This window comes from Rhodnius prolixus, unplaced genomic scaffold (assembly GCF_049639745.1).
Source record: "Rhodnius prolixus isolate KJV_2025 unplaced genomic scaffold, Rpr scaffold_7, whole genome shotgun sequence".
In the NCBI taxonomy this organism is placed as follows: Eukaryota; Metazoa; Arthropoda; class Insecta; order Hemiptera; family Reduviidae; genus Rhodnius; species Rhodnius prolixus.
In genome coordinates, this window is record NW_027411582.1 from 12,066,720 (window position 1) to 12,080,913 (window position 14,194).

A 14,194-nucleotide genomic window follows, 5' to 3' on the forward strand; every position below is an offset into this window, starting at 1 on the left:
TCCGCCTTCTTCTACGACACCTAATTGGTACTTAGAAGTTAAGCCCCGCCTGAAAATATAGGCGATTACTTTACTTTACAGAAGATGGTAAAAAAACATTTGCACTATTTCATCAGTCATTTTGATTGAAGACAGAACGTTTAAAATAAATGAATATGTAGTCGCTATGTCAAACTTTAAGTGTCGAGTAAGTTTTCTTTAAATGACTTATAATCTCAACAAACTAAAAATAATTTCGAAAAGGATAAGCAGCGATACGAGGTGTGGCTATTAAATAACGAGACTGATACTGCTAACTGTCGTTTATGTAAGAGGTGTTAGTTTCGTTTTGCCGAAAACATGATACTACACAATGTAGTAGAGCAAACGAATTGTCGTGAAATTTCCCATGAAACTTGGTAAAACAGCGACTGAAACTTATCTTTTATTACAAAGAAGTTTATGGCGATGAATGTTTATCACGTGCACGAGTTTTTGAGTGATTCAAGCGTTTACAAGATGGCCGAGAAGGTGATGATGACCGCCCGGGTCGCCCTTCCACGTCCAAAAACGGATGAAAATATCGATTATAATTAATCAACATTACTACCGTGAGGTGCTTGCTCAACTCCGTGAAAGAGTAAGAAAAAACGACCCGATTTGTCACACTGCATTGTCTGACAAGACGTCTCTAGAGCCAAGTACAACATCCCAGTTTTAGGCCATCGGCCGAATTCGCCTGACCTGGCCCCATGTGACTTTTATCTGTTCCCTAAAGTCAAATCTGCATTAAAAGGAACACGATTTCAGTCCGTTGAAGCTGTGAAAGAAAAAGCGGCACGCGTCATGCAGGAGCTCCCAGAAAAAAAATTCCAGCACTGTTTCGAACAATGGTAAATTCGCATGGAGCGTTGTAGGGATAGGAGTGGGGTGTATATTGAAGGTGATAATAACTAAATATGTATAAATTTAAAATAAAATGTTTTACAGCATCAGCCTTGTTATTTAATAGCCACACCTCGTAAATGTAATAAATAAAAGATTATCTATTAAATATTGAGCCGGTAAATTGGGTCCAAAAATTAATAATTAATAATTAAATATTTTTTTTTTAAATAAGAGAATATCTTATCGAAATTCAAAATAAACAACAAAAAAGAGTGATAAAATTAAATTTAGGGGCATTCAAACTGATAAAGAGAAACGATAAAGATTGTATTCTCTTTGGACTTTGTATCAAACGACAAAGAGATCGAAACCAAATTCTAAATTTAACAAAGAGAATGAGTGAAATAAATTAGTATAAACAAAATGGTGAAAGTAAAGAATTAAAAACACACTCAGTAAAAGATCTTGGCGTGCCAAAGAGTTTTCTCTCAATTCTCTTTGAGCCACTGACACAATACTCTTCTCTCCTCTCAGCAGTGCACATAACCAAATAAAATAAAACTCCTCTAACTCGACGTCAAACGGGAGCGAGTTCAACGGCCCGCCAAAATGTGTCCTTGGTTTGGCTATAACAGCCGAGTCCATACATAAAACTCCCGCCACTTTACTGACCTGGGCCAATCTCTTCTACAGTGAGCTTTGTCCATTCAATTTCACTTTATTTAAAATACTGAAATTTTGCCTACCTTTAACTGGGAACTTAACGACATTTATTGGAAATATTGCGTCTATTATTATGAATAAAAATATTTGACAATAACCATAATATAAATATTTGACAATAACCATAATATAAATATAAGTAACAAAGGTTTATAAATACTTTTTTATTGTACCCATTTATTTGTTTAACCTCCTCCATATGTCAGGGCATTCACTGTAATTATATCAACTTTCAAAAATAATAATGTTTTTAAAAGATAACTGTGTATAATAACAAATAATAACCTTATTTTGGTCTCCTTATCTCCATTATTCTTAAAATAATAATAATAATTGAAAAACAATAATTCTAAAAACAAATACAGTCGTTTGTAATGACTTTTTCGTACCAAATTTAGTTAAATTTTTATTTGAAGCTTAGCCCTTTCATTAAAGGGCATTCATACAATTTTTTTAAATTCAATTTAGGAACTAATTGGTCCAGAAATTTGATTTCTTAAACTCATTACTCACTTGCGGTAAATGATTTTTCTTTCTCTGTAATTTTGTCTCTTTGTTCGTAAAAGAGCTTTTTTTAACTCAAATAGCTTGAGACTAATATTAAAGAGTGATGATACATCATCATTTAGATGACGTGTACAAATCGATCATAGGTAATCGATCTAAAGCAAGATAGAAAGCTTTTATAATTTTGGAGCACAATAGTTGACAGAGACTAGCTAGTGGGGATAGTAGTAATAACTATTGATCATTTTTGCAATGATTGGTCCAGTTACAGATAGGTGAAAGTAAGTGCTCGCATTTAAGATTGTAATTGAAGTTATGATTTCCAAATACATTTTAAAAATGTAGGCTGTAAGTCGTAACACAAAAAAAAATGGCGTTTTGAAAATGGATCAAATGATGCTTTCTTGATTTGATTTATTAATCGATTAACTGGTTGATTGATCCGTTAAGTGTAAAGAATTCGACTGTTTTTCCTTCTCAAACTACCAACTGAGATAGTCTGAGAAAGTCCTCTGTCTTCTGAGAATCTGAGATGAGATTAGGAGGTTTCGTTGCGTCACTCTTGGATTGCTATGAGGATAAGGGATTACAGTTTAAATGAGGATAGTTTCTGGATGGATTGAGTTGTCCGCTGTGGGCCAAGAATACTGCCTACACAGGACTTGCAGGCAAAAAAAAAAGAAAAAGACCTATTTACAAGCAGAAGAACTGGTCTACCAAAAAAGATTTTAGGGTAACCTAAGAAGTGCAAGGATACCGTGTAAATTTCCAGGGCAGCCCCAGGCGCCAAACTTGATAGCAAGCTTGCTGTACCATCCAGAAAGACACCCTAATAGCACTCCTTCTACGCAAAGGAGCATCTACAACGCGATGGTGTAGAATGGTGACATCTGAACCCGTACTGCTATCATCCCTGATGATATTTAAAGGATTGCAATAAGGGGTAGAATCTGTTTAAAAGGGATTTTATCAAAGATGTTTGGCCAAAAAACAGAGTAAGAGTTTTATGGAATTGTAGGTGGTAGAAGGCGCTTCTGGATGGGTCAAATTAGGGATAATTTCGTAAACGATTGGGAAGTAACCATAAGCTAATTTGGGAAGACCTTGTGCATCTTATTTCCGCTGCACCGGTTGCAGTTTTGCTTAATAGTTAACCTACTACTGAATTTAAGCAACAATCTCATACAAAAGATTTATTTACAAAAATTGGGTTCAAAGAGATGTTTTTTGGACCCAGATTTAAAACTAAAAAGCAGAAGTAAAACCACTACATCCATCTCAGCTTCAAAGCCACACTGTCAACTCAGTTTTCTTTATTGTCGTAATCAAGTTTAACAATTAAATTATAAATTATTTTAAAAAATAGTCATACTAGTTGTATAGAATCAGGTATTCTCAAATATATTATTTCGGTGAAAGCTCTGTCTCGTAGATCTGACTCGATCGCCTTTCGCTATCTCAGGTAATTGTAGAAAGTTATGAGTTACTATCGCCGACTGGAGTCTTTTTTTTTTTGAACAGTTCGGCTATTTAACTAATAGATTCAGCCATATCTATTAGATATAATCGAAGGGAGGGGAGTTAGTTTGAGAACTGGAGAGGGAAGGTTAATACCCATAGTTATCTTCTAGCCAATTAAGGTCAATTTTAAATTTGTTTGGCCCCTGACCTGCCTTAAAAACTCCTGAGGATAGATTTGACTATCTCTATTGGACGTGCTGTATCCTAATTCTTAATTTCTATTTTTAAAACAATCTTAACTGTACCATCTTTTTCTTGTTGTAGATAATTTTTAATTCTTCAATTTTACTAATTAGAGAATGGGTTTTTAATGAAATTCCTGCGATTTTCAGATTTAAAAAAAAGAAAAAAAAATCTATTATAAGTTACAAGCATAAAATAGCAGGAAATAGTAAAATTGTAAGTATAGCCCGCCCTATCTTCCGGTCTCTACTGAATTATGGTCCAATATTAGTAATCTATTATTAGAAGGTGAATGTAATCAGTGAATTGAACGAAATAAACTTTTACTGACTAAATATTCTCAATCTTCAAAAATAAACATTTTGTGAAAGTGTGACTAAATTTTTTACCCCAAAATAAATAAATAAAAACTAAGCGGATGTTTTCTATTAATGTAAAAAGAATTTAGAAAAAAAAAAAAAAAATATATATATATATGCATTGGGTGAATTTAGAGAAACTGCAGTAATTTGCAGGTTGGTAAACTGAATAAATAAAAAAATATGGCTAATTTTAATTTGTTTTAAAGATAATATTTAGAAAGTTTGGAGCAAAAAAATTTATTTGTAGAATACTTCTTTTCTTTTTGCAAAAGTTACGTTCCTCGTGGATCTGTAATTATTTTTACTTAAGTTTATAAGAGGAAAACAAATCTGTTTTAAATGTTCTTTATTTGTTTTGACAGATTTATGTCACCAAAAAAATTGTACCTTCTCCAACTTAATTAAGCCATTTTTTAATGGCAAAGTGTTCTAAAATATATCAAAGCCGAACAGAACAAATCTTTCACGCTGAGGCGCAGCTGAGGGGTTTCTTTACTTTTATGATAAAAATCTGTACATATTATTCCAGGATCTTGGCCATTGCTGTGCTTTCTCAGGTCAGGACCGTCAGAAGATGCACGAACATCCTTAACCGAATACCACCCCACCATTGTTGCCAATAGAAGTAGCTAATAAAGAAACGTTTTCACCTGCCTGCTGTAGAAAAAGGGTTCAGGTTCCATAAAGACTCCACAGGACTCTTGGCTGCCCGCGGTCTGTCTCTTAATTGCCCTACATTCTTAATGATCGTACGAGCTATCACAGCTTTGGCCACAGTAGAGTAAGTGGTCAATTTAGAAGAACCCCGAACGTTGTACTGGGTGTAGTTCCTCAAGTTCTCTGATCTCCCATTGTAGCCAATATTAATAATGTGCTGATTAATATTGGCTAGAAAGAGTATATGTTCAGAAAAATAAGGGAATTTTCAAAAAGTCAGAGCAGCTAATTGTCACTACCACTTCTAAATTAAAATATTATTTAAAGCAAAACTAGAAAAAAAAAAAAATATTAAAATGAAAGAGATACAAAATATGTAATGTTTAAGCTCTTCTTAAACCTTATTCGCAAACAAATGTAAACAACGAACTGGCACAGAACAAATGTTTGCAAAAGATTAGACAAAACGTATTTTTGTTTTTTGCTTAATCCAAACAAACTTAATCCATACAAGCTTGATTAACTGCACAAGACAGTTTACAAGAACGTCCGGCTAACAAGTTACAAGCCATTTTGATTTATTTAATTTTTTTGGTATAAATGTATTCCGTATTTATTAATCATTTTCTTGGCTAGAGAGGGGGGGAAAAATTGCATTTATATAAGTTGCACATTTGAACTTGAGCCTTGTACGAGGGTCGTTTGAAAAGTCCGTGCAAAAATAAAAACTACTTAATTTTTTGGGGTAAACCTTTTTTATTTTTCAACATAGTCTCCTTTTAGGCTTATACACTTCGTCCAACGCTGCTCTAGTTTGTTGATCCCTTCCGAATAATAGGATATGTCCAAGTCTGAAAAATAGCCATTCGTTTCTGCAATCACCTCCTCGTTTGAATAAAATCTTTTTCCCGCCAGCCATTTCTTCATATTGGGAAACAAATAGTAGTCCGAGGGAGCCAAGTCTGGAGAATAGGGGGGATGTGAAACGAGTTGGAACCCTATTTCTATTAATTTTGCGACCACAACTGCTGAGGTGTGAGCTGGTGCGATGTCGTGATGGAAAAGGACTTTTTTTGGGGCCAATCATGGGCGTTTTTCTTGCAGCTCGGTTTTCAAACGGTCCAATAACGATGAATAATATGCACCTGTAATAGTTTTACCCTTTTCCAGATAGTCGATGAGGATTATTCCTTGCGAATCCCAAAAGACAGTCGCCATAATCTTTCCGGCCGAAGGAACGGTCTTCGCCTTTTTTGGCGCAGATTCCCCCTTGGTAACCCATTGTTTAGATTGTTCTTTGGTCTCAGGAGTGTAGTGATGTATCCATGTTTCATCCACAGTGACGAAACGACGCTTAAAGTCCTGCGGATTCTTCTGGAACAGCTGCAAACCGTCCTTGCAACACTTCACCCGATTTCGTTTTTGGTCAAGCGTGAGCAATCGCGGCACCCATCTTGCGGATAGCTTTGTCATGTCCAAATGTTGATGCAAAATATTATGTACCCGTTCATTCGAGATGCCCACAGCACTAGCAATCTCACGCACCTTCACTCTTCTGTCATCCATCACCATATCATGGATTTTATCAATGATTTCTGGAGTAGTAACCTCAACAGGGCGTCCAGAACGTTCAGCGTCACTTGTGCCCATATGGCCACTCCGAAAATTTTGAAACCACTTATAAACTTGTTCTAATCGAATGTGCAGAGTCACCATAATGTTTATCAAGCTTCTCTTTAGTCTCCTCAGGCGTTTTGCCTTTCATAAAGTAGTGTTTAATCAATACACGAAATTCTTTTTCGTCCATTTTTTGCAAATCACTCGACTTCCTGGATTCAAACGAATGCCAAACACAAACAAATAGACCGATCTGGCTGAAACTTGGTGTGCGTTCTTCCAAGAGATGCTACTAACTAAACATAACCTCGATACGCGCCAGTAATGCTATCTCTCTGACTTTGCTCGGACTTTTCAAACGACCCTTGTACTTTAATGTAAATATTACTGTGTACTTGACGATTAGGCAGGTCATAAAATGGGAGGATTTTAGAAAAATTCGTTTGTTCTAGATGTAGAAAGTGACCTATTTTATTCAAAATAAATAATTAATAGCCATTAATAATTTTCGCGTTTTAATACTTTGATTTTGGTCGCTGATCCGTTGCAGAAAATGAAAAACTGTTAGAACATATATTCGAATATGAATCAAATAAATAACAATATATTGGAAAAGAAAAATCGATTAGTAATCGATTAGTAAGTTTAATAATTAAGGAATCCTCCCAGTAGTTTAGGCCAATGGCGTTAAGGGACCAGTGTCTAAGGAAGAGGAATAAATAACCTGTACAGCAAGAAGAAACTGAACGTTTCCCTCAATTTCAAGATAACAGCACACGTTAGCAAATTTACGTTTCTCATCAGAAAATATAAAATATTTAATTTTTATTTAATGATACAATTTTAATGAAACTGTAACCTTTTTTTTTAAATCAATTAAATTTTCCACCCATATTAGGAAATGAAATTAAAAATAAAATTAGAAAAATAACATTTAAGTAATACATTATTAAGTGCATTGCCGAAGAAGTGCAACGTATGTAATTTAGAGCGTGTAAAAGATACACGATCTGCATTCATAATTTTCTTACATTGAAATCATTGTAATTGTTTCTTTTCTATACACGATCTGCATTTAAAGAAATATGAAATTATTGTAATTATAGTTGGAAAAATGGTTTTATAAGTTATATAGAAATTTTATTATATTTCAAATTAATTGACTAAAGCTCGTGATCTGAATTGTAAATGATAAATTAGATTTGGAAGTTCTAGGCTAGCTTTGACTTTTATTTTTTTGTAGTCAATATTTTACTTGTCAGAATTTGCAGAGCTGATCACTTTTCTGGACCATGGTGGACTAAATTATGGGATTTTTTTTGGCCTGAATTGTTTTTTAGGAGATGCTTTAATCCCTGAGTGACGCGGAAGGTGAAGCTATTGTCGTACAAAAGGAAGAGAAGGCCAGTTTTAAAGGAGGAACATCCGAAATAGGACCCAGAAATGAATGTTTAAAAAAAACTGAGGGAACCAGAATATACTAAAATTGGAGGCCAGGCAGCAAAAGAGTGTGTTGAGCTTTAATACCTTGGATCTGTAATGGATCAAGATGAGGCCTGTTCTGAAAATATTAAGATAGAAAATTGCAAAGGATTGTAAAGTTAGTAAATGTAGAACTGCGATGTATTTCCAATAAGGACCGTATATACTCCACTTGTTATATCTCCTGATACATAGACCCAAGGCTTGGTTACAACATAAACTCAAAATGGATGCCACACGTATTTAAAGTAGACAGAATAGAGAAAGGCCACGAGATACTTGACGCTGGCAGAAATTAGAAATAATGGTAGTGGTAAGGCCTAAAGTACTGGAAATACAGAAATGGCTTACTGATTCAAGGGAACCCTAAAATGATAAGTAACTAATGGATCCTTCCTGATCAATTAAGGAGGATGACCAGTGCCCACAATGTTTAATGGCAATACCAGAACATTATTAAACCGTTTCTTTTGAGGCACTTACCTGATTATGGTAGGCAATCAGTATGTAAGAAATATTCACAATGATCACGCGCGAAAAGGGAGGTTTTGAAAAGGTTCACTTTTGGCCATCATCGCGATGATTTACACGCATCATCCAAAAATGAAACGGTCAATACATTACAAGATCGACGTCAAGTTCCAACTAATAAACTTGCAACTTTTTAATAAACTTAAAAAAAAGTACGCTTTGCCTTTCACTTAAAAAATATCAGGACTTGTTTTGTCCAATTGAATTCTTAAAGAAATATAGAAAACCGAAAAATGCCTTAATGTCGTTCAGCCAGTGAACTGATATACTATACGAATTTTTGGTTATAAATTTTACAAAGTATATTGTACTAGTGTAAGAGTTGTATACATTTACATAATGATGGCACATTAAAAAAAAAGAAGTGTTTTTACTAATGACCTTGCCTATGTTATACAGTGTCGTCTCTGACGAAAGAACACTATCCGGAGGCCGGCAGTGCACTGAAACAGAAAAGCTCCAGGCACTTAGACGTTGACACGTTTCCAAATATACTTTCAAAGACGTCAGAAAATAGAATATTTGATGTCTGGCAGCGTTGAAAATAGAGCCCTCGTGTTTGAAACCTCTAGGACTAGTTTCGAACTGTAATGTTCTAACTTTCTGCGATTCTTCTGTTTTTTTGAACTTTGTTCGAACACACAACACTTTCCAAAAAACCAATTTTTCTGAATCAGAACTTTTCAAAATGAAAGAGAACTTCTTTTGTGAAAAAAATAAAAAATATTATAGCAAATATAATGAACAGGATGAATTTTCACTGGCAATAAGCTGTCCGTCCATTCACTTCGCCCGCATTTCTAATTTCCGGTCATATAAGTAGCCGGAAGTTGTAAACCGTGATCAGGGTATACTAAAATATAAACGACTTATCTAACGGTCATTACGAAGAGGTAAATTAATACAAAAAAATAAATGCAAAAAAGTAATAATACTTTTCAAGATTATTGGGGTAGGTCAGAGTAATTTAGAATAATTAGAACAGAAATTACCGTAAGTTTTATAATTGCTGTCACTATAAAGACGTAGCTTTCAAATTCAAATTCTTATCAAATTTTCTTAGTATTTTTATGGGTGGTTACTTGTTGCAGTTGAAGTTAAATCAAAATCATTGCTTCAGCCATATTGAGTAGTTTTTGTCTCACTCTTCACCAGATCTGGGAGAGCTATGACGTCATACTTCCTTTAAGAGGTTGAATTTATTGTAGCTGGTCTGTAGAATGTTGAGGTCAACTATCATTTCAGTACCAATTCTCAAGTGATCATTTTATATTATTTATTTATTTAAGGCGCTTCAACGTTAGAGAGGATTGGCGCCTGGCAGACAAATCGCTTGGAGAAGCGGCGAAAGAAGACATGAAACTATTTATAGAGGCGTAAAACACGAGGGCTCTAATTTTAGTCACTGCGAGACTTCGAATATTCCATTTAATCTTGTGAAATTGGGATGTTGTACCCCGCGCGGGCTGTCCCAGAACCCTCTAGTGTTGCCTGGGACTTCCCAAATCATTATAGGAGAATATGTGGTGTTATTAGGAAACTCTTACAACAGAAACAAGATACCTCAAGACTAGTCTAACTTGTGGAACAGGGTCTTTTAGTCGCCCCTTACGAACAGCCAGAGCATACCATGGGACTATTCTAAACCGGTACCCCGGTAGACAGTGCTCTCCCATAAAAGAAACTGAAACCATTTTCCATCATCGGACATCATCGGCCACTGGGAAGAGAAAAATCTAAGAGCAGCTAGCTGGAATTGAACCTGGGATCTCTGTGTTCAGAATCCAATGCGCTAACACTAAGATATCCCTGGTCCATTCGACAAACCATTCAAGCTTGTTTCTAACCAATAAGAGATCTCAGAGTTTAAAATGTGCTTCTTGAACAGTTTTAATGTAAGATTATAACCTAGTTCAGGGGATTGTTCTAATAAAAACATTATATTGTGGATTATTTTGTATATTTCTTAGTGACTGATTCATTAATCGATAGAATGAAAGATTATTGCCAAATTTAGTCATAATTTTCTGATTTGTATTAATGCCAAGTTGTCGACCTGAGGCCTGAACCATCTTCAGGGCTTATACTTTTGAGTAATTTCTATTTGTTTTACATTATAAGTGTTTTTGCCTTAACGGTTGGTAAGTCCTGTAATGACTGTTAGAATATCTTCTGGTTTAGTACCTAAACAGTATCTCAGTATCTAAACAGCCAGAACCAAAGATACCAACTTTTAAGGCCTACAAGAGTAATGTAAAAACATATTACATTAGTTCCTAAATATAAGCCCTGAAGATGGTCCAGTCGTTATTATCGAAAGCTTGTTATTAATACAAATAATAAAAATATGAATTTATATTGGTTTTAGTGACCGTAAAAATATTATATTAAGGATTCAAATTGACGAGGAATCGGTCAAATTAAAAAATAACAACTTGTCTATTTTGCCAACGTTTCGACAAATGTATTTACCTTTTTCAGGGCCTGGATATATCCATTATATATTTGGAAATATTTGTAATATCCAGGCCCTGAAGAAGGTAAATAAATTTGTCGAAACGTTGGCAAAAAGACGAGTTGTTGTTTTTTAATTTGGACATTCCTCGCCAATTTGAATCCTTAATACAAATAGAAAAATTATGACTAAAATTAACCTAAAAACAATAAAATTGTTACCATAAATTTTAAATAGATCAATTTTTTGTTGTTGTTAATAGTTGTAAAATAGTTATGATCGTTATATTTTTAGCTACATAATCTACTAGACTAAAAAGTGCCTATGTAACTAATTGAAGAGACACGTCTATAATTGCCGGGTTGACTGCAGCACTAATTGCAGCATGTTGTCAGCACACATCATGTCCCCGAGCTAGAATGCACTAAGAACTCTACCGCCTTATCATTTAACTACTAAATAAGAAGATTTATACCACTGGTTTATCTAATTATAACTGGCAATTATCATTAGTTTCGTTCCTAAGTTAGGCAAAACTAACTTATTTACTTTTTCTGCTCGTTGCAACAAAATCTGTTCGTTAGAGAAATTTTATTGCATTTTCAAGTACGAAATCAACTTATTTTTTATTTACTGGTTCATAATATTCGTTAAATTATAAGTTGCTGGATGTTCTGCAGTGGCCGAAGTCTTTTGATTTTATTGGTGGCTTCATCAGAAGCTTCTAATGAATGCTTCTGAAGCTACAATGTGCAAAACAAGAATGAAAAGTACGATGTAATTTATAAATACTATCTACTAAATACTATACTAAATTTATGAACGTGCTATTTCCGTAAAAGATGGGATAGAGAATTTTCATCGTAAAGGAGGTGCAGAACCTATGAATAGGTAATTACGTAAAATCAAAAATAAATTATGAAAGAAGAAATAGCTATGTCTCCTAATACTAAATTTAAATGGATTTTAAATTATTATTATAAGAGCTGTTCACTGCACAAATCGAGTAACTTTCCACTTTTTGGATATATCTTAAATTTAAGTGTCAATCATAGTTTTCTGTATTTATAATAAATTTCCCCTAAAAAATAAAGTTTAACACTATTAAAGGACCGAAATTTTTTGTAGTCATTGAATAATAAATAATTTATTTCAGAAGCCGTTTTCATTAAACTGCATGCTTTAATGTAAATCGTTGCAATAATTCAACTCAAATTCAGTGGCAGGCGCTGAATGATAACGGTAAATTTATTTGAATTTATATTATAAACAGGAATTTCGAAAAAATAATGTACATTATTGCATCGCTTTTCTCCATTTTTCGTTTTGTTTTATGGAGTAATTAATAATTAACTAATAATAAGTAACTAATAATTATTAGTTTTTTCAAATTAATTTTGTTCTTTCGGAAGTTAGAGTTTAAAGAATGTTCATCATGCTAATGAGGAATATTACATAAACTTGCTAAAATGATGAATGCAGCCGTTTGTACTACTCAATTAGACAAAAAAAAAAAATACAATTTATAATTTCTTAAAATAACTTTGTATATCTCTTAAACATATAAGCCGTAGTTGTAGCACAAAGTAACTGAACCAACAACACGTCTTGCGCTATTCGAGGAAAGCTGACCGAGGAGGCAATGGCGTAACGTGGCCAAACACTTAACTTTCTAAGATTTGGTTTTTGGAAAGTGAACTCAAACAGAAAATAACGAACTAACAAACAAACACTTTGCAAATATCACTTTCAAAGTGTTGGACTTCTTATTTTGGCTTAAAGGAATTAATTAGTTTTATTTTATTTTATTTAAACTCGATTTAAATTTAGTTTGGCTACAACTTGATTGCATATTAATGTATAAACATTGCTTCCACTTCCTGGGTATCTCCAAGGGTGTGCAGTTCGTGTGACTCTCCGAGACTGGGATCTGGCGAGAACATGAAAAGAACTGGGTGATTTGTCTTGGGGGGTCAAACACAGCAAGACTATGATGTCTTGGCTGTGTAAACAAAGAGCCAAAGTGACTCTGTACTTGGGTAGAAATCAGATTACTCTGAATCGCAGGCCTATTCATAGGGCACGGTAGGTTCAGGAAGTATCTGCGCAAGGTGGGGGCTTATTAGCACGGAACTGTTGTATGCAGATTGTGTCAGGAAGAGGAGGAAATGAACTCTTACTTGTTGTTCTATTTGCGTGACAATCGAGAGGTTGGGCTATGAAATCTTCGGAACCCTGAGATCAAAGGAGATAATAGAGCAAAAAAGAACTAGTAGGGAAAGTCCTCAACCTCTTTAGAAGGGGAGGTTTCGTCTACTAGATCCAAAGATGAGGGCACAATAGGCCTCTTTTGGCTGCGGTGCCGTGGGGCGTAGATCTAATCCCGCTTTCTAATCTTAATCTTAATGCATAAGCAAAATAAATTGTAAGGATTGATTGAGGGCCATCCAACGTTGTCCATCACCAGTAGTCGGCTAACCCAGGACACCGATAAAGTTAATTCGAAGGCTGCCCTTTTCTATCAAACGCTCGCGAGGCCCCAGCCACCGATTCAGCATTCAGGAAGAATTAGAGAGAAGGATAGCTTGGAACAGATTTGTATGGGAGCCGATTGAAATATTACGGAAGAAAATTCCGGGAACACTCTAATGATTGTCAAGTCTTCAAACCTTTTGTTTGGATTTAAATGTATAACGTAATTAATAATAGTTAAACGGATTTTGGAATCTGAATTTTTTAAAAAAATATCTCAAAGGATAGAATCTCCAAAAGAGAGAAGGAAATCTTGAGAGTGGTTTGCACCAGATCTTTTTTTGAATTTTTACAGATTTTGTGCGTTAAATTTAAGTTAAAACGATTAAATGAAACAGAATGAACAACATTGTTGCATATAATTAGCGATAAAACTAGTAGCACATCGTTAATCTTTTATTTAATAGACGTGATTAGACAATAAAAGCTAGAATTAACATAGAAGACCAACGCCAATAAAAGAGATGGTTGGTGGGGAGGTTAAGCTAGTGAAAGTAGATGCGAATGAAAGCTGCAGGTTGCTGGTCACGGAACAATACAATCTTCATTAAGGTTGGTCAGTGTTTTAAAGAAATCAACATTAATTCAAGGCTACAGTCTGTAGATTTCGGCTCTCCTGGTCACCTAGCTCCCCTCCATATTTATTTCTTCAAGATCAAAGCAAAAAAAATATATGATTTTAATTTCAAATGACTTTCATAAATATTTATATAATGACTAATGAATTTTCTTCACTCATTTACCATCTCTCTTAATC

At 34.4% G+C, this 14,194-nt stretch overlaps 1 protein-coding gene across 13 annotated transcripts in view; it reads right to left on the reverse strand.

The window, feature by feature from the left end:
* Eip93F (Ecdysone-induced protein 93F) overlaps positions 1-14,194 on the reverse strand; it is a 356,990-nt gene that overhangs the window by 201,797 nt on the left and 140,999 nt on the right. The gene's annotated exons all lie outside the window — the stretch shown is intronic.